Consider the following 23073-nt stretch of genomic DNA (forward strand, 5'->3'; position numbering starts at 1 on the left):
GGCGCTGAGTCCGGAACCGTGCGTCTGCTACGGTCGCAGGTTCGAATCCTGCCTCGGGCATGGATCTATGTGATGTCCTTAGGTTAGTTAGGTTTAAGTAGTTCTAAGTTCTAGGGGACTGATGACCACAGATGTTGTCCCATAGTGCTCAGAGCCATTTGAACCATTTGAACTCGTTGGTTCGAGTTTTTTTGCCCCAGAGTATCATATTTTGACAGCCTTCACGGTCTGATGGCTGTTTGTCTCTGAGTAGCCTTACATAATATGTCTCGCGGGGATCAAGAACTTCGCCTTACGAAGCGCGAATTTCAGATAAGGGAAAGATTGGTCAATGCAGAAGTCACACTAGGTCGCTGGTTTCTGTTAGTTTGGACGCTGCACGTATTTGGACGATATCGTTGCACGCTTTTGGTATAAACTGCTTTTTCTGTACATGTTTCATTTACGTGTCTTGCACGAGTGTTTTTTCTAAACATATTCACACAGCATAAATTCTCACGCCACCTGTTTGTCGAGCTTCTAATAGAACACAGCATTGCGTTGTGTTAGATTTAGAAACATGGTTACTGATACCCAGCTGTGCTTCTCATATTCATCAGCCTTCGTGGCAGTTAGTCTGTCTCTGTCTGAACTACTGGAATCTGATTCTTGATCATCTTATTTTATTTCATCTCTTTTTGCTGTGTAGTAAAATTGGGAATTTGGTGGCTTTTTTTTCTTTTTGCAGTGTTTGAGACATAATATAATTACCTATCATAGAATCAAAATACTTGAACGTTATCTTGGGAGTTGTCCTAATATATACTACTATAGTACTACATAATACTATATATGCTGCTGTATACCACTTCAGTATTGTATCCCCTTGCAAACGTATCAGCATTAGGCTGCATCGACATCTACATCAACACTCATCAAATCAACTGAGAGTGTTAGGCGGTGGGTACTTCTGAAACTACTTGCGAATGGCGCGTGGGAAGGATGGTTGTTGGTAAGCCTCAGTATTACTTCAAGTTTCTTCAATTTTCACAGCGTGATATTTTTTTCGAGGTGAATGTGGGAGGAAAAATATGTTGTCCGACGCTTCCCGGAAAGTCTTACTCGAACCTTCAGTAGTGAACCCTTCCATAACGCACGACGCCTCTATGACTGCCACTGCAGTTTTCTGAGCTTCTCGCTAACGATCCCGTGGCGAAACGCACCTCTGTTCGTTGAATATTCCGTATCTCTTCTATCAGTCTACCTGGTAAGTTTCTCACGTTAATGAACATTACTGAGGACCTGCTCGAACAAGTGCCTTGTAAACCACTTCCTTCATGGATGAGTTACATTTTCTTATGCTTCGTCCTCTAAACCAGAGTCTTGGTTCTGCTTTTCCTACTATATGTTTAAGTGGTCATTCTACTTAAGGTCACTATGAATAGTTGCTCCTCGGTATTCTACAGCAGATACTGTTTCCAGCAATTTATAGTTAATAATGTAGTTGTACAGTGCTGGATTTCTTTTCCTGTGTATGTGCAATATGCTACAGTCATTTACGTTCAGGGTCAGCTGCCAGAGCCTGCAGCATTCATGTATCCCCTGTAGGTTAGTTTGCAAATAATTACTGTCTTCTGACTTTGCTACTTTCATAAACATAACGACATCATCTGCGAAAAGTCTTAGAGAGCTTCCAACACTTTCTACTGTGGTAAAATTTTCCTTTGTGTAAGCAGGAAATCACTTGGTCATTTATGTCCGGTCATGGGATTCTCATGGCTGTTTGCCTCATGTGACGATTCATTTGCTATAAGATTTTGTGGTAAGTGGTAAGTTCCTATAGGACCAAACTGCTGAGGTCATCGGTCCCTAGACTTAAACACTACTTAATCTAACTTCACCTAACATACTCTAAGGACAACACACACACCCATGCCAGAGGGAGGACTCGAACCCCCGACGGTGGCGAGGCGCCTGAGACCACGCGGCTACGCCGAGCGGCTTTTGCTATAAGTTCGCCTTCTTTGTACCTTCATACACGACGCTTTGTCCAACGTATATATTTAGCTTCGCGGTCCGTATTCTTGCTGTAGTTTTTCGATGAATGCAGTTCCGGTGCCAGCAACGACTTCCGATTTGGTCGATAATTACTACGATTGAAAAGATCAAATTCTTGGATGCTAAGACAGTACAAATCTTAAGAGACCGTTGCACTGTACGCGTCTTTGCCCATCAAATAAAACTAATTACACGAAGAATCCATTAGCTCTGCAGGATTCAGTACTTCTGTTAATTAATCTATTTCCTTTGGAAAAGAGTCAGTGAATTTTGCGTTGCGCTTGTGAAATCCGGAAGTTTCCTGTCACATTCGCAAATTTGAGTACTTATTTCATTTCGCGTGTTATTAATTCGGAGGTACTTTGTAATGCTATATTCTGTAGCAGGCAATCGATCTCTTAACGCACGATTGTCATTGACAACGGTCATTAGGTTGCTAGTTCCATGCTCTCTGATTGGCCAATCAGAACCGAACGTGGTACGTGGCTGATAGACAACGTTCATTTGAGTGGACATAGGATACCTAGTTGTTCTCCGATCTTAGTGAGATACAGGTGGGGTAAGGTCCTCTTTTAGCTGAGTAGGATTTATGTAGAAATGAAGTCAGTCTTTTGTACACCCGTAGATCGTCTTTTCGTACTTCACGTGACCACTGACCTTTTAACGTGTTGCGGTAATGTCATATTTTAAATCCTTCAAGTTCCTTCTTATTCGGTTTTGCGATTGTACAAATCATTTCATTCATATTGTGCTCCTAAAATATTGCTCCATGAACACCTTCCTCAGTTCCACAGTATCCAATACAGTAAATTTCAGCTCCCGTCGATGCTATCTATTCTTGAAAGCTCCTTCGCGCAGGTCACCCAGTGTAATCTTGCTTCCTAGAGAGGAGAATTCCTAATTTTTATCCACTACTGAATAGCTCCTAATTTTTAATTTAAATGTCGATATATATATATTTAAATACTTTTCGCTACTAATTTTAATTTTAATAATCTTCAGCTTCAGTTGCACCGTTTATCTAGAATTTACCTAGATTTCAGTCGGGATAACCCACCCATCTTCAGAATAACAGTAACTACCGTTTGTCCATAGTGAACATCGTCAAGCTAAAACTACAAATCCACAAATTATCGTCAGACTATAAAACGTATGTGGAACTGCCTCCGCTCCACTTCGCAACCGCTATGCGGCAGCCACGAGTGCTGTACTGGAACAGTACCGCAGTTCCAGATGCGTTTTATAGACTGACGATAATTTATGGATTTGTAGTTTTAGCTTGACGATGTCCACTGTGGACAAACTGTAGTTACTATTGCCGGCCGAAGTGGCCGTGCGGTTAACGGCGCTGCAATCTGGAACCGCAAGACCGCTACGGTCGCAGGTTCGAATCCTGCCTCGGGCATGGATGTTTGTGATGTCCTTAGGTTAGTTAGGTTTAACTAGTTCTAAGTTCTAGGGGACTAATAACCTCAGCAGTTGAGTCCCATAGTGCTCAGAGCCATTTTTTTGTAGTTACTATTATTCTGAGGAAGGTTGGGTTACCAGGATTGAAATCCAGGTAAATTCTAGGTAAACTGTGCAACTGAGGCTGTTGATTATTAAAATTAAAATTAATATTTATACAGTTGCTGACAGGGCCGCGAAATGTTGAAGATATTTTAAGTTCTTACTTTTCACTACCTTCGTTTTTGATTTACTATACTCAGAATTTCTGTCAACAAGTGTGACAAATAACATTACAGTCGATGAAAGGAGTCAATATCCCGTCAACAAGACGTATTTGGGAAACTGGGTAAAGTACGCTCGGTATACGAATTAATCATGTCCTTTCAAATTGCTGCGTTTCAGCATCTGCCTCAAGCCATTTACCATGGTAGATCTTAATCTGCATTTACGAACGTACAGTCAAGCCACACCCCAAACTGCACCTATCACCTCCCAAAAAAGTGCGCTTCCTACGTCTTACCACATTCCCACTTTTCCCATTCACTTGACTCGGGCAACGACAAAGCCACATGAGAACCATAGCATATCCAGAATGAAGTTTCATCCTGCAGCGAAATATTCGCTGATTTGAAGCCTCCTGGTCGGGACTCATGCTTGGGTATTTCGATCATAGAGCGAAATGCAAAGGTCATGGTACGGTACACGTTTCCAATCTGCCCACCATCGAACGATCCACTAAAATCCTACTATCACACATACTTTTGCCATTGTAGCCCGTGCATCTGTCCCTTTTATATTATACCACTCAGTAATTCCCTCCTCGAATGTCTCCACTCTGCATCACAATCAGGTGGAATTCTTCGACACAAGGCCGTAATGGAACGCACAGAAATTATCCACCTCTCAGAAGTTTATCACTCAACATCTGACTATTCGCGCACTTATACCAACACGTCCCACATTATCAGCAGTTCCAAACACTTTAGATATTATCTCGAGGCAATATCAATACAATCTTTTTACAGAGTTTAATGCTTACTTTTCGTAGCATATATTTACTGACCTCGCTGACCTTTATGACCAACAACAGCATATTTCCTCATATCCCTTTCAGCTATCCGTAAATACTGGCACACAAAAACTGTCAGGATCCAATATGTACACCAATCATACAACCTAATTGTTCGTAATACACACAACATCTGTCATCTATCCCCGCCGTAACACTATCCAGTTCCAAAAGACGTGCTTAATATTACATCTTACTCAAACTTCCTGTTTCCACAGCTGTGCTAACGCACATGTTTATTCATCCACTATCATTTGGTTTCCTCTGCGGTCCACCGTCTGAGATCAAAGCTTAGTTGTACACTTTCGATATAACCGCTCTGGCTATGACGATTGTTTGGCATCTGGTATACTGTTCTTCTTCATGCGGCTGGCCAATATTTGTTTTTAGCGACATCGGCCGATATGCAACATGCATTTACATAGGATGTAACAAAAATTGTTCATTTAACGAAACTACACAGATTAGTAAGGTTTGATCATGCATGTTCATTGTTTCCATAGAAGCTTAGGCTCTATTAAATCCAGCTTCTACACTCAGATTTATGTACCATGAAAGTTAGAGCTGTGTACAGGGGCGTTCTATGAGAAATGCATCCCAGTTTTTTTTTCTGACAGCAGGTTGGTTTTATTCAAGATGCTAATACACCATATTATCCCCCACACTTTTGGTTTAAGACACTACTTTTCAATACAATCTCCGTTCAGTACGATGGCCTTATGTCACGCCACTGGTAGAGCTTGCACGCTTGCATTGTAACGCTGGTCGTTTTTCTGTATCGATAACCTCCACATCATCCACTTACTGCTTCCTGCGGAGTGCATCTTTTATTGGGCGAAACAGATGGAAGTAGGCAGGTGAGAGATGCAGTCAGTAAGATGGATGACGGAGAACAGTCCAGTGATGTTTTGTGAGCTCCTCTCTGGTGCGCCGGCTTGTGTGACGCCTTCCATGGTCATGGAGAAGGACCAGTTAGTTTGCATTTTTGCAAACTGTGCTTAGGGTTTGGGGTCCTTTTCTTTTCATTTAATATTTTTAAGTTTTCCATTTCCTATATGATTTATGTAGGAAACGTATAAAATAAATGCAAGTCAAGCAGAACAGTTTTGAACACAATAACTTTGTGAAATGCAGGCGCTATTCACTACAAATGAATACATCAAACCGGATCAAGATAGTCAACAAACAACTGTCTTGAGCCAGTTTAATGTCTTCATTTGTAGCGATTAGCGCCTGAATTTCGCGTAAATTTTATGTTTGGCATTGTTCTGCTTGACTTTAATTATGTACCTTGGATTTACAAACATGTATGATATGTAACGTTGGTTTTATAACTGTATGTTTGACTACCCTGAACATGGTCCTGAACTGAAACTGGTCAGTAAATAAATTGCATTCAAGTCAGCATATGTGTTATTCGTTTCCTGCATTACATGTACGCTTATTGTTTCCCAGATAAGATCCTATTTGATTAATTTGACTCACTATTAAACATGGTAAAATTACAAACCTTGAAATCAATGTTTAAAACTGTCATATATAACTTTCTTTAGCTATGTGAAAATACGACTCGCAATGGATTCCAGGTAGTGAGTTCGAAGTTGTAAGCAACAACAGATAAATTAAATCTAATGTTCAGAAAAATTTTCAGAGAAAGTTTGTACATGCTGCTGTTGCCTTTTTGTCAGCATTCCTTCTTTTGTTGTACATTAACTGTCATCCTAGTTTGTTAGTGATGTGGAGTGCCATGTGAATAAGTGATGTTATAAATAAGCTGACAGGTTTCGGGAAATTTGGCCTACGTAGAGTATCGTAATGCATTCATAGTATTTAATTTTGCGAAATCGCCAAGTGTACATTCTTAGACTGTTTTGTGAATACATACATTTATCTGTATTGTGTATATAATTAAATGTTATTCGACAGCCCCTGGAATAAATTTTGACTAGGGTGTTGTATAGCCGTAAGTTTGACTTCACAGTACTTTTATTCAGTGAATCAGTGCAGAGCACGCCGAGAATTAGCGTCTGTGATGGTGTGTGACTGAACTACAGAGGAAGGTACCTAATGAAAATCCAGCAATACAGTATACAGTTTAGTTGCCAAAAAACACAACATTATGTTTCACATGTACATCATCTTTAAGAAAAACAGTAATCACCATTCAATGGTACGTCGGGGTCGAACACACAAACCCCAACTGTTGTGAAGCTGTTGATGATTTAATTGCACGGGGTAGCGTTTAACAAAAGTAGTATAACGAAGATATTTTGTTTGAGTGGCTCTGAAACTGACTTTCCTCTCAGCGCTACGGATATCAATTACTGGTCGAAATCGGAGCTCTGACGCAATTATTTGATGTGATTCAGCCTATGTGGGTTATTGTTAGTAGTGTGTAAAGGATTTCTCCTAGAGGCTGTAGGCTGTCACTCCTCCCAAGACTATGCTCGACTGTTTATACTAACGTAAAATGAAGAACAAACCGCCTTGTCACAAGTTGCGTTTATTTACTGCATTATGCATTTCAAGCCCTGGATGCTCATATTCAAGTGTTTTTTACATCAGGTTTTTTGTAGTTGTTTGCCTGTTGATATTGCATTTTTGTGTTGCAACATGGTATATTGTAGATATAAATTTAACAGCGTTAATAATATGAAACTAACTTACAGTTTAACATTGTATGATGTCTGCTTCTGTTTTGCAGTTGGTATACACAATACACATCTTTAATTTTGCAGTACATACTGGGATACATACATAGTCAAACACTTTTTCGCACATTGTAGTAGCTGAACATAAACATGCCGAATATTCTCGTTCATACAGATGTTCTACTTCTAAATATAATCGATTTTCTTGTTTCACAGAAGATAATATGATATAGTATTACTAGTACACAGGTATTATTAAAATAATTATTTGGCACTATGTTGTAGGTTGTCAGCTGTTTGTACTATTATAGATTTGATTCCTCAGAAAAAATAAACTTTTAAAGGTGTAGAAAAAATTGTGGCTGTTAAACTCTGTTTGTTCATTCAACAAGTTTTAGGAATATTTTTCTTTGGGTAGCATTATTTCTAACTGTTCTAGTAGATTAAGTTTTTTACTGTTGGGTTCTGTGTTAAGTACAGTTAGGCTGTTGTGGATGTCGTCAAGTCTGTATTTATTAATATACATGTGGTTAGCTACTGTAGAGTTTTCAAAATGGTTTAGTCGAAAGGCGTCGGTGTGTTCTTTATACCATGTGAGGAAGGTTCTTCCAGTTTTTCCTATGTAAAATGCAGGGCAATTGTTACATTGTGATTTATATATTCCACTGTGTTGTGTTATTGGCTTGTTTGTGTTCTCTGTGTGAGGTAAGTGGTATCCAAGTTTGCTGTTTGTGGAGAAATATATTTTAATATATTTTTTAATAAGTTAGCTATTTTTTGTGATACTATGCGTAAGTATGGAATGGTTGTGAAGATTTGTTTTGTGTCGGTAGTTTTCTTTTCAGTCTTTTTTGTGAGTGATGTCGGTCTGAATTTTTCTAGATAGTTTATCAATTGATTTTACAGAGTAACCATTATTTACTGCAATTGTTTTGATAGTATCTGTTTGTTGTGTTAGCGCTTTGGGTTTTAAGGGTAATGTATGTGCCCTGTTCAACATTAATGTAAATGCACCATACTTATGTGTGTTAGGTTGGTGTGAAGATTCATGTATTGTGATGTCAGTGTAGGTTGGTTTTCGGCAAATGTACAAGTTATGTTGTTGTTGTTCATTCACAATTGTGAGGTCTGAGAAATTTATGGATTGATTTGTTTCATGTTCTATTGTGAACTTGATTTTATTGTGGAGTGAGATGAATGATGTGAGGAGTTCTTCAAGTTCATCTTTAGTGCCATCAAATATCTGGCATGTTTACGTTCTGCTACTACAATGTGCGAAATAGTGTGTGACTATGTATATATCCCAGTATGTACTGCAAAATTTAAGATCTGTATACCAACTGCACAACAGAAGCAGATACCATACAATGTCAAACTGTAAGTTAGTTTCACATTATTAACGCTGTTAAACTTATATCTACGATATACCATATTGTAACACAAAAATGTAATATCAACAGGCAAACAACTAAGAAAACCTGATGTAAATCACTAAAAAGCACCTGAAGATGAGCCTCCAGGGCTCGAAATGCATAGTGCACTAAATAAACGCAACTTATGACTGAAGGCGGCTTGTTCTTCATTTTACGAAAGTAAAACAGTCGCGGAGGAAACACGGAAAAACAATGGATAAAATTAAGTTATTTCCACTAAATTGTGAACATGATTAATGCCATGAATTACATCGCTAGACACCGAATGACGCCCACTGATGACGCGAAATGGCAATACTTACGCAGAGCAAAACGAGGGTATGAAAAGTGCAGTATCGATCGATATATTGGCGGTCGCACTTTCGAATACGCGCCCTGCCAGTTACATCGCCGCGTTTCCCACAGCCGCCACGAACGATTACGCAGCTGCCAATGAGCTGCAAGCATCCACTCTCCGAAGCTCCAGTGGCGGATGTACTTAAACTCGAGCTTTCACGCGCTGAGCCTTTTCTTTGCGTTTGCCAGCTGAGTAACATTTACAGACTTCCACACTTGCCAGGGTTCGACATCTTCAGAATGGATATTGTATTGATGGGTAACTGGTTTATAAACATTTTTTATAGGTGGAAAGAATACATTGAAAGCCTCTATGAGGGTGAAGATTTGTCTGATGTGATAGAAGAAGAAACAGGAGTCGATTTAGAAGAGATAGGGGATCCAGTATTAGAATCAGAATTTAAAAGAGCTTTTGAGGATTTACTGTCAAATAAGGCAGAAGGGATAGATAACATTCGATCAGAATTTCTAAAATCATTGGGGGAAGTGGCAACAAAGCGACTATTCACGTTGGTGTGTAGAATATATGAGTCTGGCGATATACCATCTGACTTTCGGAAAAGCATCATCCACACAATTCCGAAGACGGCAAGAGCTGACAAGTGCGAGAATTATCGCACAATCAGCTTAACAGCTCATGCATCGAAGCTGCTTATAAGAATAATATACAGAAGAATAGAAAAGAAAATTGAGAATGAGCTAGGTGACGATCAGTTTGGCTTTAGGAAAAGTAAAGGGACGAGAGAGGCAATTCTGACGTTACGGCTAATAATGGAAGCAAGGCTAAAGAAAAATCAAGACACTTTCATAGGATTTGTCGACCTGGAAAAAGCGTTCGACAATATAAAATGGTGCAAGCTATTCGAGATTCTGAAAAATGTAGAGGTAAGCTATAGGGAGAGACGGGTCATATACAATATGTACAGCAACCAAGAGGGAATAATAAGAGTGGACGATCAAGAACGAAGTGCTCGTATTAAGAAGGGTGTAAGACAAGGCTGTAGCGTTTCGCCCCTACTCTTCAATCTGTACATCGAGGAAGAAATGATAGAAATAAAAGAAAGGTTCAGGAGTGGAATTAAAATACAAGGTGAAAGGATATCAATGATACGATTCGCTGATGACATTGCTATCCTGAGTGAAAGTGAAGAAGAATTAAATGATCTGCTGAACGGAATGAACAGTCTAATGAGTACACAGTATGGTGTGAGAGTAAATCGGAGAAAGACGATGGTAATGAGAAGTAGCAGAAATGAGAACAGCGAGAAACTTAACATCATGATTGATGGTCACGAAGTCAATGAAGTTAAGGAATTCTGCTACCTAGGCAGTAAAATAACCAATGACGGACGGAGCAAGGAGGACATCAAAAGTAGACTCGCTATAGCAAAAAAGGCATTTCTGACCAAGAGAAGTCGACTAATATCAAATACCGGCCTTAATTTGAGGAAGAAATTTCTGAGTATGTATGTCTGGAGTACAGCATTGTATGGTAGTGAAACATGGACTGTGGGAAAACCGGAACAGAAGAGAATCGAAGCATTTGAGATGTGGTGCTATAGACGAATGTTGAAAATTAGGTGGACCGATAAGGTAAGGAATGAGGAGGTTCTACGCAGAATCGGAGAGGAAAGGAATATGTGAAAACAGTGATAAGGAGAAGGGACAAGATGATAGGACATCTGCTAAGACATGAGGGAATGACTTCCATGGTACTAGAGGGAGCTGTAGAGGGCAAAAACTGTAGAGGAAGACAGAGATTGGAATACGCCAAGCAAATAATTCAGGACGTAGGTTGCAAGTGCTACTCTGAGATGAAGAGGTTAGCACAGGAAAGGAATTCGTAGCGGGCCGCATCAAACCAGTCAGTAGACTGATGACCAAAAAAAAAAAAAAAAAAATTTTATCTGTATATATTTCTGTGTCCAAATCTATTGTTAGCAACTGACACTGCTATAACTGAGCCGTGCGTGGCTCGTGTTCGTGCCATATCTCATTTGATATCTTACTGTACTACCACCTCGTTGTGTTACTTTCAATTACTGGTGTCACTGAGTTGCCGCTATGCCTACCCGTGAGCGGCATCAGCGGCGCTTATCAATATAATCCCTGGCGTAACATCTTTGATGACTGCTATTACTTCCCGGTTGTCGTGCGTTCGCAGTTAGTTCGGATCTGTACCTGAGTTGGCACGCGCTAGCAGTGCAGTTCAGACCTGGCAGTGTTTAACTTACGACGCGGCAGAAGACTTCAGCCTCATTTGAAATGTTAAATAAGGATAAAACCTTGGACTTCCTGCCTTTTGAAAATTTATTGTAGTCGTTTTTCAAATCATGGGCCTTCAGCCGTTTTAAAAATGAAAGATGTTGTGCCCTTAGGTAATACGTTTGTGTGACATATTCAGTCGATAGTTAAGCTCGGAAATTTGCGCTCTAATGTTTGGGAAATTAAATAAACTTGTATTTGTTCGAGTGTAACTGACAGCCGCTAATTTTGGGCACTTTCCACAATTCCAACTACCTGTTCTGTCCTGTGGATGTAACTAGACGCTTCAACTACAGCATCAAAGTTACGTGCTACTTTTACTATTTGATATTAGATTTACAATAAATTAATATCTGAATTAATTTGAATCCTGTTTTCACGAACAGCATCTGTTTGTCGCTCTATTAACCACTCAAGCTACTAAAGGACCATACGGTGTGCAAAAGAAAACATAAATAGTTTCTCGGAAGTACCACAGAGTGCTTGAACTATAAACAACAGGCCGGCAGCGGTGACCGAGCGGTTCTAGGCGCTTCACTCCGGAACCACCACAGGTTCGAATCCTGCCTCGGGCATGGTTGTGTGTGATGTCCTTAGGTTAGTTAGGTTTAAGTAGTTCCAAGTTCTAGGGGACTGAAGACCTAGATGTTAAGTCCCATAATGCTCAAAGCCATTTGAGCTATTTTGTAAACAACATACTACACAGCCGCAAAATATAAACAGTCGTGCCTTATAAATACGATCTGGGCTAGGAAGGTAGCCGGCCGGTGTGGCCGAGCGGTTATAGGCTCTACAGTCTGGATCCGTGCGACAGCTACGGTCGTAGGTTCGAATCCTGCCTCGGGCATGGTTGTGTGTGATGTCCTTAGGTTTCTTAGGTTTAAGTAGTTCTGAGTTCTAGGGGACTGATGACCTCAGAAGTTAAGTTCCATAATGCTCAGAGCCATTTGAACCATTTTTTTTTTTTTTTTTGGGCAAGGAGGAGTGCTTTTCTCAACTGCTACCAGCACTGCCCAATAACCGGCAAACACAGTACTTGTGTAGTGAATACAATGGTAGGCCAGTACTTCGGCTCCGACATGGGTATATTGCAGAACAGCTTCAACATAAACGTAACTGGTTTACTGAAATTTTTTTTAAAAAAATGAAAAATAAGTGGCAGGACACGCAGGTGCATGTTACTACTTCTGAGTACAACACAACATATGTTTATGAAACACGTTTCCCATCATACCAAGATTAAAGCTTCAAACGTGGCGGCAAAATACACGTAAGAAAAAGTTGTAAGATAATTACTTCATTAAATCGAAATATAATATGTAAGCAAACCAGATGTACAGGCTAGCTGTGGACGACCACCGAGTCAGAATATCTAACATACGTTCCTAACATCATGTCACAGAACTACAAAAAACAACATTACAAATGGCTTAGTGTTGTAAACCCTCGTCGCCAGTTTTGTAAAGGCCTCGTCGCTACTGCTGTGGAGGCCGAGTTATGAGTTCGTGAATGGCATCCGTTGCAGTACACCACTAAGACGATTTCTTCCTGCCACTATCACACAGATATGCACTAGCATAGGTAACAGGATTGGAGAACAAGGGATTTACAACACTCCAAGTTAGTAACAAGTCACACAAATGAGATAAAAGGCTTACTTATCTTTACGACTTGTTGAATTATTAAGTCTGCAACACTGCTTGTAATATAACACAAAAAAGTCCCTCAATGGCTAAGCGCAAACAATAGTAGGTAAACTTCACAGTACAGAGCAAATACAATTTACCCGTCTGTTCACTTCTAAGAGATCACTATACGTCGCTCCCTGTCTAAGTCAGCCCTGGAAGATGATCTACAGTCAAGAGGGCTATCTCCCGAGTAGGCTTCTGTCCGTTGTCGTTCGGTCATTGGCGAATTGTACTCGGCTGGAAATTGACCGAGGCGATGTCGATATCTTCATCCTCAACGCCGCCCGTGGCGCTGGTGGAGATCGCGCGGAGTCTCTATGGCACTAGCAGGAGCCCGCATCTTTGTGCCCGTGTTGCTTTTGCCCTGGTTGTGTCTTGTTCGGGCGACACAGCCCTTAGAATCATAGTCACGAGTGAAAGTGTTTGTGAGTCATCTCAATTTATAGATGCCTATCACAGGGACGGATTCCTATGGCAACCGTTTCTGAAGCAATTGGAAATAAGGACAAAGACACAGCATTCCGTGCGTGGAGTAAGCAGTATCGACATCTCTTCCACTGCAAGCTCATTTGTTTCCATATTTGTGGAGAAGATAACAGTGTGGACCAACACAGGGAAAAAGTTCGAATAATAATGGACTGTAAAAAGCGTAACTTAAGACATATGACGAATTGTTCATCTTCACTTTTGTGACGCTCATCTTTACTACTGAACAAGTGCTTCTAGCTCTTAGTGTATGGATTTCAGAGCCCATGTTTCCCAGACATACATTTCACACTTCGGTGCACACAACCATCTATGAAAGATGCCTCATCTGCAGTCTCAACAACAACAGTACCTATAAAAGTACTGCACGGTTGTATGGGACAGATATTCCTTATAAATTTCGACTCGTTAGTTTCCGGACTAGTACCCCTTATTCCAAACTAATACATTTACCCCTTTACGCTTGTCCATCATCTCTGGAAGTTTGTAACAGCTTCACAGAATTTTCCTACATGTGTCTTTACTGCATGCTAAATAATTATAGAAAATCTAAAAAAGGTGTTTGATGTACATGTACACAAGTAAAATATTACACAAATGTGGAAAACATACGTGCAGCCTGGATTCCACTGCAAAAATCGATGTTATGACTGTAAATTACAGTTTCTCCAATAAAAATTAAAAGAGGAATCCTTAAATTCTTCTGCTGCTCACAAGTTCAGAATTTTTGGGGGTAATAAGTGGGTGCTTACGAGTTCTTATTCTTGGGAGTGGAGGTTTTACCCGCTCCAGTATTTCCATAGCGCAACATTCTCCAGCAGTGTGAAAAATAAAGTCAGGTGCAAACTGTTTTAGGAGCATTGTGTATAACAAGTTTCATTTTCCCAGATCCATTGTTCTACGTGCTGGAGCTTCCACAAAGAGCGGTGTATTTCAGGCAGCGGCAGGGACGCAGCACAAACATGCGTGAACGAGTCAGCGAGCTGCATGCAGAGGGAGAGACCTGGGGCCGAGAGGGCCGTACTGTTTTTTTTTTTTCCTTCTTTTTAATTTTCCTGTCTGTGTTAATACGTCTCCTGCCGCTTGCTTATAAGATACAACAGAGAGTTGAAGGAATGCTTATTCTCTTGCGTTGTCAAGGCTTGAACTTACACGCACTTTGCAAAAGAATCTCTTCTGCGCCGTAAAATAATAAGAAAACTTATGTAAAGCCAATAAGGTCTTCTCTTTCCATTGTAAAGGAAACCAAAGTATGCTCCTCCTCTTCCTTTTTCTTAAAGGCGCTAACAGACTTCTATCAGTGAGATTTTTTTCCCATTACTTGTGCGAAGTGGCGTATTAACACTAGGCCTTGTTTCGATATTAAAATGAATATTAAACAGCAGTCATCAGTTTAATGCCACAGCAGCGCTGCTGAACGGATAAGACAATTAACGTGTGGTCGTACTAATGTATGGACAATTCATGTACGAACTATAGATGATAGAAATAATTTAGCTCTTCCTTAATTTCTTAGGCCATATTTTTGTATGCCGTTTACTGGGAATCCTTATAGATAACTGACCCAAAGTGTTTCGTTTCCGTTTCCCTTTTTTAAAAATTCCTTACAGTCGCTTATCACAAGACTTCTCCATAGAGCATTTTGATATGACTTTGGTAAAATGGAAAAAAAATCGAATTACAGAAAGTGGAAAACATGTCTTTGATAGTGAATTAGTGAAAGATGGCAAATAAAAAAAAATTCGTTCTTTCTAAGACCAGAAATTGTGCCGTCTTCATTAAATACTCAGGGATAATCGAGAGACAAACAAATTTTAGTACCTGGTAGTTAGAAACAAAATACGAGGAACATTTTAGCAACGCAAGAAACGCACAAAGAAGTCAACGACCGAAGAGTACAACTGAAGAAGTGAAGATGGTATTAGAACGCCCTCATGAACAGTGCAGTAGTGCTATGTTTGTAAGACCAGATATAGAGATTAAGTCGAGAGGTATCACAGCCACAAACAACATTGAGATTTTAGCAACTGAGGTACCGTCGGCTACTATTACATCAGTTTACAAACCCAAATAATTTGCATAACCAGAATATTAAGATTGTGTTGGGAGATTTTAATTGTAGAAGTATCAAATGGGGATAGAACTCGACTGATTAAAATTGGGAAGAGGTAGAAAGCTAGACGTAAACAGAAAGACTGAAGCTTATTTTCGATCCTCAAGCAAGACCATTGCGTAATAGTTGCAGATGGCAGACAAGGTACAATGCTGGCAACATCTACATAGCTGAGAACGTTGCTTAACATGTTAAAAAATAAAGAGTAGAAGAAACTTCCCTCAGGACATAGTGTCCAAGGAATAGAAAAGCAACTGGAATCACTCAATAGAGGAAAGTCCACTGGACCTGACGGGATACCAATTCGATTCTACACAGAGTACGCGAAAGAACTTGCCCCCCTTCTAACAGCCGTGTACCGCAAGTCTCTAGAGGAACGGAGGGTTCCAAATGATTGGAAAAGAGCACAGATAGTCCCAGTCTTCAAGAAGGGTCGTCGAGCAGATGCGCAAAACTATAGACCTATATCTCTTACGTCGATCTCTTGTAGAATTTTAGAACATGTTTTTTGCTCGAGTATCATGTCATTTCTGGAAACCCAGAATCTACTATGTAGGAATCAACATGGATTCCGGAAACAGCGATCGTGTGAGACCCAACTCGCCTTATTTGTTCATGAGACCCAGAAAATATTAGATACAGGCTCCCAGGTAGATGCTATTTTTCTTGACTTCCGGAAGGCGTTCGATACAGTTCCGCACTGTCGCCTGATAAACAAAGTAAGAGCCTACGGAATATCAGACCAGCTGTGTGGCTGGATTGAAGAGTTTTTAGCAAACAGAACACAGCATGTTGTTATCAATGGAGAGACGTCTACAGACGTTAAAGTAACCTCTGGCGTGCCACAGGGGAGTGTTATGGGACCATTGCTTTTCACAATATATATAAATGACTTAGTAGATAGTGTCGGAAGTTCCATGCGGCTTTTCGCGGATGATGCTGTAGTATACAGAGAAGTTGCTGCATTAGAAAATTGTAGCGAAATACAGGAAGATCTGCAGCGGATAGGCACTTGGTGCAGGGAGTGGCAACTGACCCTTAACATAGACAAATGTAATGTATTGCGAATACATAGAAAGAAGGATCCTTTATTGTATGATTATATGATAGCGGAACAAACACTGGTAGCAGTTACTTCTGTAAAATATCTGGGAGTATGCGTACGGAACGATTTGAAGTGGAATGATCATATAAAACTAATTGTTGGTAAGGCGGGTACCAGGTTGAGATTCATTGGGAGAGTGCTTAGAAAATGTAGTCCATCAACAAAGGAGGTGGCTTACAAAACACTCGTTCGACCTATACTTCAGTATTGCTCATCAGTGTGGGATCCGTACCAGGTCGGGTTGACGGAGGAGAGAGAGAAGATCCAAAGAAGAGCGGCGCGTTTCGTCACTGGGTTATTTGGTAACCGTGATAGCGTTACGGAGATGTTTAATAAACTCAAGTGGCAGACTCTGCAAGAGAGGCGCTCTGCATCGCGGTGTAGCTTGCTTGCCAGGTTTCGAGAGGGTGCGTTTCTGGATGAGGTATCGAATATATTGCTTCCCCCTACTTATACTTCCCGAGGAGATCACGAATGTAAAATTAGAGAGATTAGAGCGCGCACGGAGGCTTTCAGACAGTCGTTCTTCCCACGAACCATACGCGACTGGAACAGGAAAGGGAGGTAATGACAGTGGCACGTAAAGTGCCCTCCGCCACACACCGTTGGGTGGCTTGCGGAGTGTCAATGTAGATGTAGATGTAGACATAACATTGACCTGTATCTTGTGTAGTTTTTGGAGTTGTTCGGGTGGAAAGTGTAACTTTCTAAAGCAGTTTTAACTTAAAGCGAAATGGAAGGCTTGAAAAGAATAACTGGTTCTCAAAGTTGAAAACATACAGGCAGAACCAGAAAATTAAAAAGAAATAAGAAAGAAACCATCTAGGAGGCAAATATCGGGCGAATGTATGACCCAATTTATATCTGCTCTTCATTGAACCTCAAAAGCCCTCTCGAACGACTATCATAACGAGTACAACGCAGATTAATTCTCACAAGGGAAAGTCGGCATCGCATCCCCCTCAGATTTAGTGGTAAGATGACCCAACGGATAGCCCTTCGAAAACTGAACACTGACCAGGCATGAAAACAGGAAGAAGGGGTACTGAACTGTGAAAACAAGAATCAAAATGCAGACAGTGAAAGGTCCAAGCTCACGATGTGCAACATCAACATTAAGCACATTGGAACAATCACAGCGTGTGATCACGGTGTTGCGCTGTAAAAAGCGGGAAATCCGTGTTCAAAACTCCCAAGTGCCCCATTTCTTTTTCATAAAATTATGAACTTTCCGTGCGCTTACTGACGTGTCTGTTCGCCTTCTGCATTCTTAGCAATTGTCATACCAAACTTTGGTTATAGAATAACGGTAAGATTATTTTACATTGGCAAGTTAATGTGAATTGTGAGAGCAGGAGAGATCTCGCATAGACCTCTCGCGCGAATGAAAACAACAATCGGTTGTGAACTACGTTACACCAAAGCAATTAAAGAGTCAAAACGGAAAGCAAGAATCGTAATAAGTGGTACTTATACAGACGAAACAGGAGGTACGTGCTTCTGAAGGTTCCTTCCTTACACATCGCGGTTGCAAACTGACGTTACACCACGATGTATACACAAATTTGAATACAGCGAACAGACACGTCAATGACCGGATTGACAGTTCATAATTTTGTGAAAAAAATATTGGGCACGAGGGAGGTTTGAAAACGCACATCCCGCTTCGAAGTCGAACACCGTGACCATATAACCACACCGCCGCAGCTTTGCACATTTACTCGATGTTGCATATCTTGAGTTTGTGCCGTTCACTGTTCCGAGTTTCCTTCTTTCTTTCTGCAGTTTAGTATGCCTTCTTCTTGTTTTCATGCTTGATCTGTGTACTGTTTTCACTAAATCTTAGAGGGTGCACGGGGGAGCCTGATAAAACTGATATAAAGGAAGCAGGGGAAGAACTATTTTGAAACATAGCTAAACAAGGAAGTGATAGATGGGATAAATAACTATCAGATCTGGTCAGAAGTGTCGAATGGCGTGGAAGCTGATAAAAAAATATTAGCAATGGTCCGCAGCTGAGTACAAAAGTCACTGTTAATCAGGTTGCTTACCAACTGCTACTGAAGGGGAAGATAAGACAGCATGTTTCCAGATAAAGGAATGGTAGGAGGAGTACAGCGAAGTTCACACATAAATTTCTGCTCCTGATTTCGACCTTACTCATGTCCGGTCTCATTCAATGTCAATATGTAACTCTCTGTGTGTGCCGGACCTAGCGTACCAACGGTTTTACGGCCATGCCAAGACTGTCTTTCCGGGCTAACGAAAAGCGCCGGCACGAAGATGACGAACGCAAGAGCATATAAGGGTGTGAGGAGACGTCAACCAATAGCACGCTGACCAGAACGTCACCATGACAGGAGCGGCCTCGACAAGAACAGGATGTAAACGCAGATCCAGCCAGCCTCGGCCGCATGAATACTAGACCGGTACTCGCAGAGCACTTATTAGTGATCCAGATCAGTTGCATACACTACTGGCCATTAAAATTGCTACACCAAGAAGAAATTCAGATCATAAACAGGTATTCACTGGACAAATATATTATACTAGAACTGACATATGATTACATTGTCACGCAATTTGGGTGCATAGATCCTAAGAAATCAGTACCCAGAGCAACCACCTCTGGCCGTAATGACGGCCTTGATAAGCCTAGGCATTGAGTCAAACAGAGCTTGGATGGCGTGTACAGGTACAGCTACCCATGCAGCTTCAACACGATACCACAGTTCATCAAGACTAGTGACTGGCGTATTGCGACGAGCCAGTTGCTCGGCCACCACTGACCAGACGTTTTAAATTGGTGAGAGATCTGGAGAATGTGCTGGGCAGGGCAGCAGTCGAACATTTTCTGTATCCAGAGAGGCCCGTACAGCACCTGCAACATGCGGTCTTGTATTATCCTGCTGAAATGTAGGGTTTCGCTGGGATCGAATGAGGGTAAGAGCCACAGGTCGTAACACATCTGAAATGTAACGTCGACTGTTCAAAGTGCCGGCAATGCGAACAAGAGGTGACCGAGACGTGTAACCTATGGCACCCCATACCATCACACCGGGTGATACGCCAGTATGGCGATGACGAATACACGCTTCGAATGTGTGTTCACCGCGATGTCGCCAAACACGGATGCGACCATCATGATGCTGTAAAAAGAACCTGGATTCATCCAAAAAAATGACATTTTGCCCTTCGTGCACCCAGGTTCGTCGTTGAGTACATCATCGCAGGCGCTCCTGTCTGTGATGCAGCGTCAAGGGTAACCGCTGCCATGGTCTCGTCCTCGAACTGTTCGTGCAGATGGTTGTTGTCTTGTAAACGTCCCCATCTGTTGACTCAGGGATCGAGACGTGGCTGCACGATCCGTTACAGTCATGCGGATAAGATGCCTGTCATCTCGACTGCTAGTGATACGAGGCCGTTGGGATCCAGCACGGCGTTCTGTATCACCTTCCTGAACCCACCGATTCCATATTCTGCTAACAGTCATTGGATCTCGACCAACGCGAGCAGCAATGTCGCGATACGATAAACCGGAATCGCAATAGGCTACAATCCGACCTTTATCAAAGTCGGAAACGTGACGGTACGCATTTCTCCCCCTTACACGAGGCATCACAACAACGTTTCACCAGGCAACGCCGGTCAACTGCAGTTTGTGTATGAGAAATCGGTTGGAAACTTTCCTCATGTCAGCACGTTGTAGGTGTCGCCACCGGCGCCAACCTTGTGTGAACGATCTGAAAAGCTAATCATTTGCATATCACAGCATCTTCTTCGTGTCGGTTAAATTTCGCTTCTGCAGCACGTCATCTTCGTGGAGTAGCAATTTTAATGGCCAGTAGTGTATATGCCTAAGGACTGACAGTTTGCATGTCGCCCATTGCTTGCGACACGTTTTTGTAAATACAAAGCTAGTATTGTCAACTTTCTTATTGTAACCCGTGCCTGGATCTCTGATTCTTTCCCAACACAGCTATAACAAGATACAATACCCGTTGTTGCTAGATCTACTCTCGTCGTGTGTTCGAACTGCGTCCTTTGACACTGAAACACTTTTTGTCCTTTTCCGACTCGTTTAGTCGTCTCCATACAGACCCCACACCCTTGTAGCCGCTTCCAGTGTGTAGTGGACCCATGACCCATTAAGCAGGAACCGATACGGCGCTAGTCTATGTATCAGGAACCTCGTCGTCGCCTGATACTTAGTCCTGAGATTTTATTTTTTCCTGTATTTCAATTATTGATTCGCAGTTCAGGTATGGAGATGCCTGTAATGACTTAGCAGAGCAATCTTTGCGCGAAATATACAGCCACATAAACGGAAGACTCAAAGAAACTGATACATCTGCCTAATATCGTGTAGGTCCCCCGCGAGCATGCCTAAGTCCCGCAACACGAAGTGGCATGGACTCGGTAAATGTCTGAACTAATGCTGAAGGGAGCTGACATAATGAATCCCACAGGGCTGTACATAAATCCGTAAGAGTACGAGGGGGTGGAGATCTCGTCTGAACAGCACGTTGTAAGGCATCCCAGATATGCTCCGTAATGTTCATGTCTGGACAGTCCGATGGCCATAAAAAGTGTTTAAATTCAAAAAAGTGTTACTGGCGCCACCTTGTAGCAATTCTTGACGTGTAGGGTGTCACATTTTCCTGCTGTAGCTCTCCTGCCATTGTAGCAGCAATAACCGATAACAACTGCTCCCGACGCTTGTTGTCTTATATAGGCGTTGCAGAATGCAGCGCCGTATTCTGCATGTTTATATATCTCTGTATTTTAATACGCATGCCTACACCAGTTTCTTTGGCAATCCAGTGGAGATTACACATAACAGAAGGTGCAAGGCGTAACGGAGCCTGGCGAACGTCGCCTCTCTGAGGTTTCTCGATTTTGTCTGCCTCCGACTTTCCTGCTCAAAAGGCAAGATGGTTGACGACGCACGTCATGGAATCTGCAGCCTACACGGTCGCAAAACCGTCAGAGCTTCTCACTAAGACTCACGGTACCAAAGCGGGCAATCGGTCCTGTTGACAGTGCCACTAAGGCGATGAGATTCACGTTCTTCTCGCAGCCGGCCGCTGTGGCCGAGCGGTTCTAGGTGCTTCAGTCCGGAGCGGCGCTGCTGCTGCAGTCGCAGGTTCGAATTCTGCCTCGGGCATGGATGTGTGTGATGTCCTTAGGTCAAGTCCCATAGTGCTCAGAATCATCTGAACCATTTTTCTTCTCGCAAGCAAGACTGGCAGCCTTTACGAATTCAGATAACCGACGGGCGCAGGAGAGAATCTGTTACGACCGAAAGTGGCACACGTCATTAGTACCTAAATGAGCCGCCAACTGAAGCTGGCTGCAACCTGTGCTCTCCATTGGATCCGGAATCACCGTTCGACATTTGGGATGAATGCCCTCGGTATGTACAGAGAGCGTACACTGGGCTTCCGTAACGTGTAATACATGAGTCACAAAGTCACGAATCCTTAAGGCGTGTGGGCAGGCATGTTAGAAGGCTTCGCTTCCACGTGCTACATCAAGGCGGTAAAGTCACTGTGTTGAAGCAAAATAGTTACACAGAGAAAAAAATTGTGATCACTGTAAAAAACTAAAACTAGCACGGCTGAGAACCTCGAAAAAAGTTTCTACAGTCTTGCACATAAGTGTGCTGCATTTTCGGGAAATCTGCCAGAGGGCGTTGTAGATCGGAAACACATCGTGCTTGCAAGCCAGCTCCACTGCTGGGCCGGCCTCGGCCTCGGCTTTGGCCCGTGTAAACATCGTAGGAGCTTAACTGTTCCAACGTGTCCGTGGTCGTATGTGTCTGTAAAACGCCTTTGTAAAGTTCAAAAAAGTTATGCGTTTGAAAATCGTTTTCATCATTGGGTGTTTTGTCTGAGTCCTTCAAGTCATACTCTTTCTGGCTGTATTATTACTTCCATGTGCTCTTTTATATTTTCTGTCTGATGCTTTGCACAGTACATGTTTCTAACTAAAACACTTTTATTATTTGTGCCTACGAATTCATTGACAATATGTCAAAATGTCATTCAAGGATTTCTTTAGTGGCATTATTTTATTCCATTTAATTTTCTGTCCACTCACGATTAACTACAATACCAATCTGAAATGTTTGTCCTATTATTTATTTCACGGTAGTGAAATACAGAATCTATAAAAAAAGCTAGAGCGTACATGGTCCATCAGGTTAAGTGTATATCATACAGAATTATTGCAGCCACATTGTATGATTTCATGTCCTTTACAAGCGTCTCGTAGCGAAGGTCTGAGGATTTAATATGTGCCTACCGCTTGATAAGAATTTCATGTCCTGTGCCACGATTCAGTACGATGCGCGCCATAGTGTTAATCACCCATAGAGAGGCCTCAAATTAGTTCTTTCAATTCCAGTCAGTCGTCGGAACAACACTAATCCATAATCAT

Source organism: Schistocerca americana, chromosome 2, assembly GCF_021461395.2.
Source record: "Schistocerca americana isolate TAMUIC-IGC-003095 chromosome 2, iqSchAmer2.1, whole genome shotgun sequence".
Classification (NCBI taxonomy): Eukaryota; Metazoa; Arthropoda; class Insecta; order Orthoptera; family Acrididae; genus Schistocerca; species Schistocerca americana.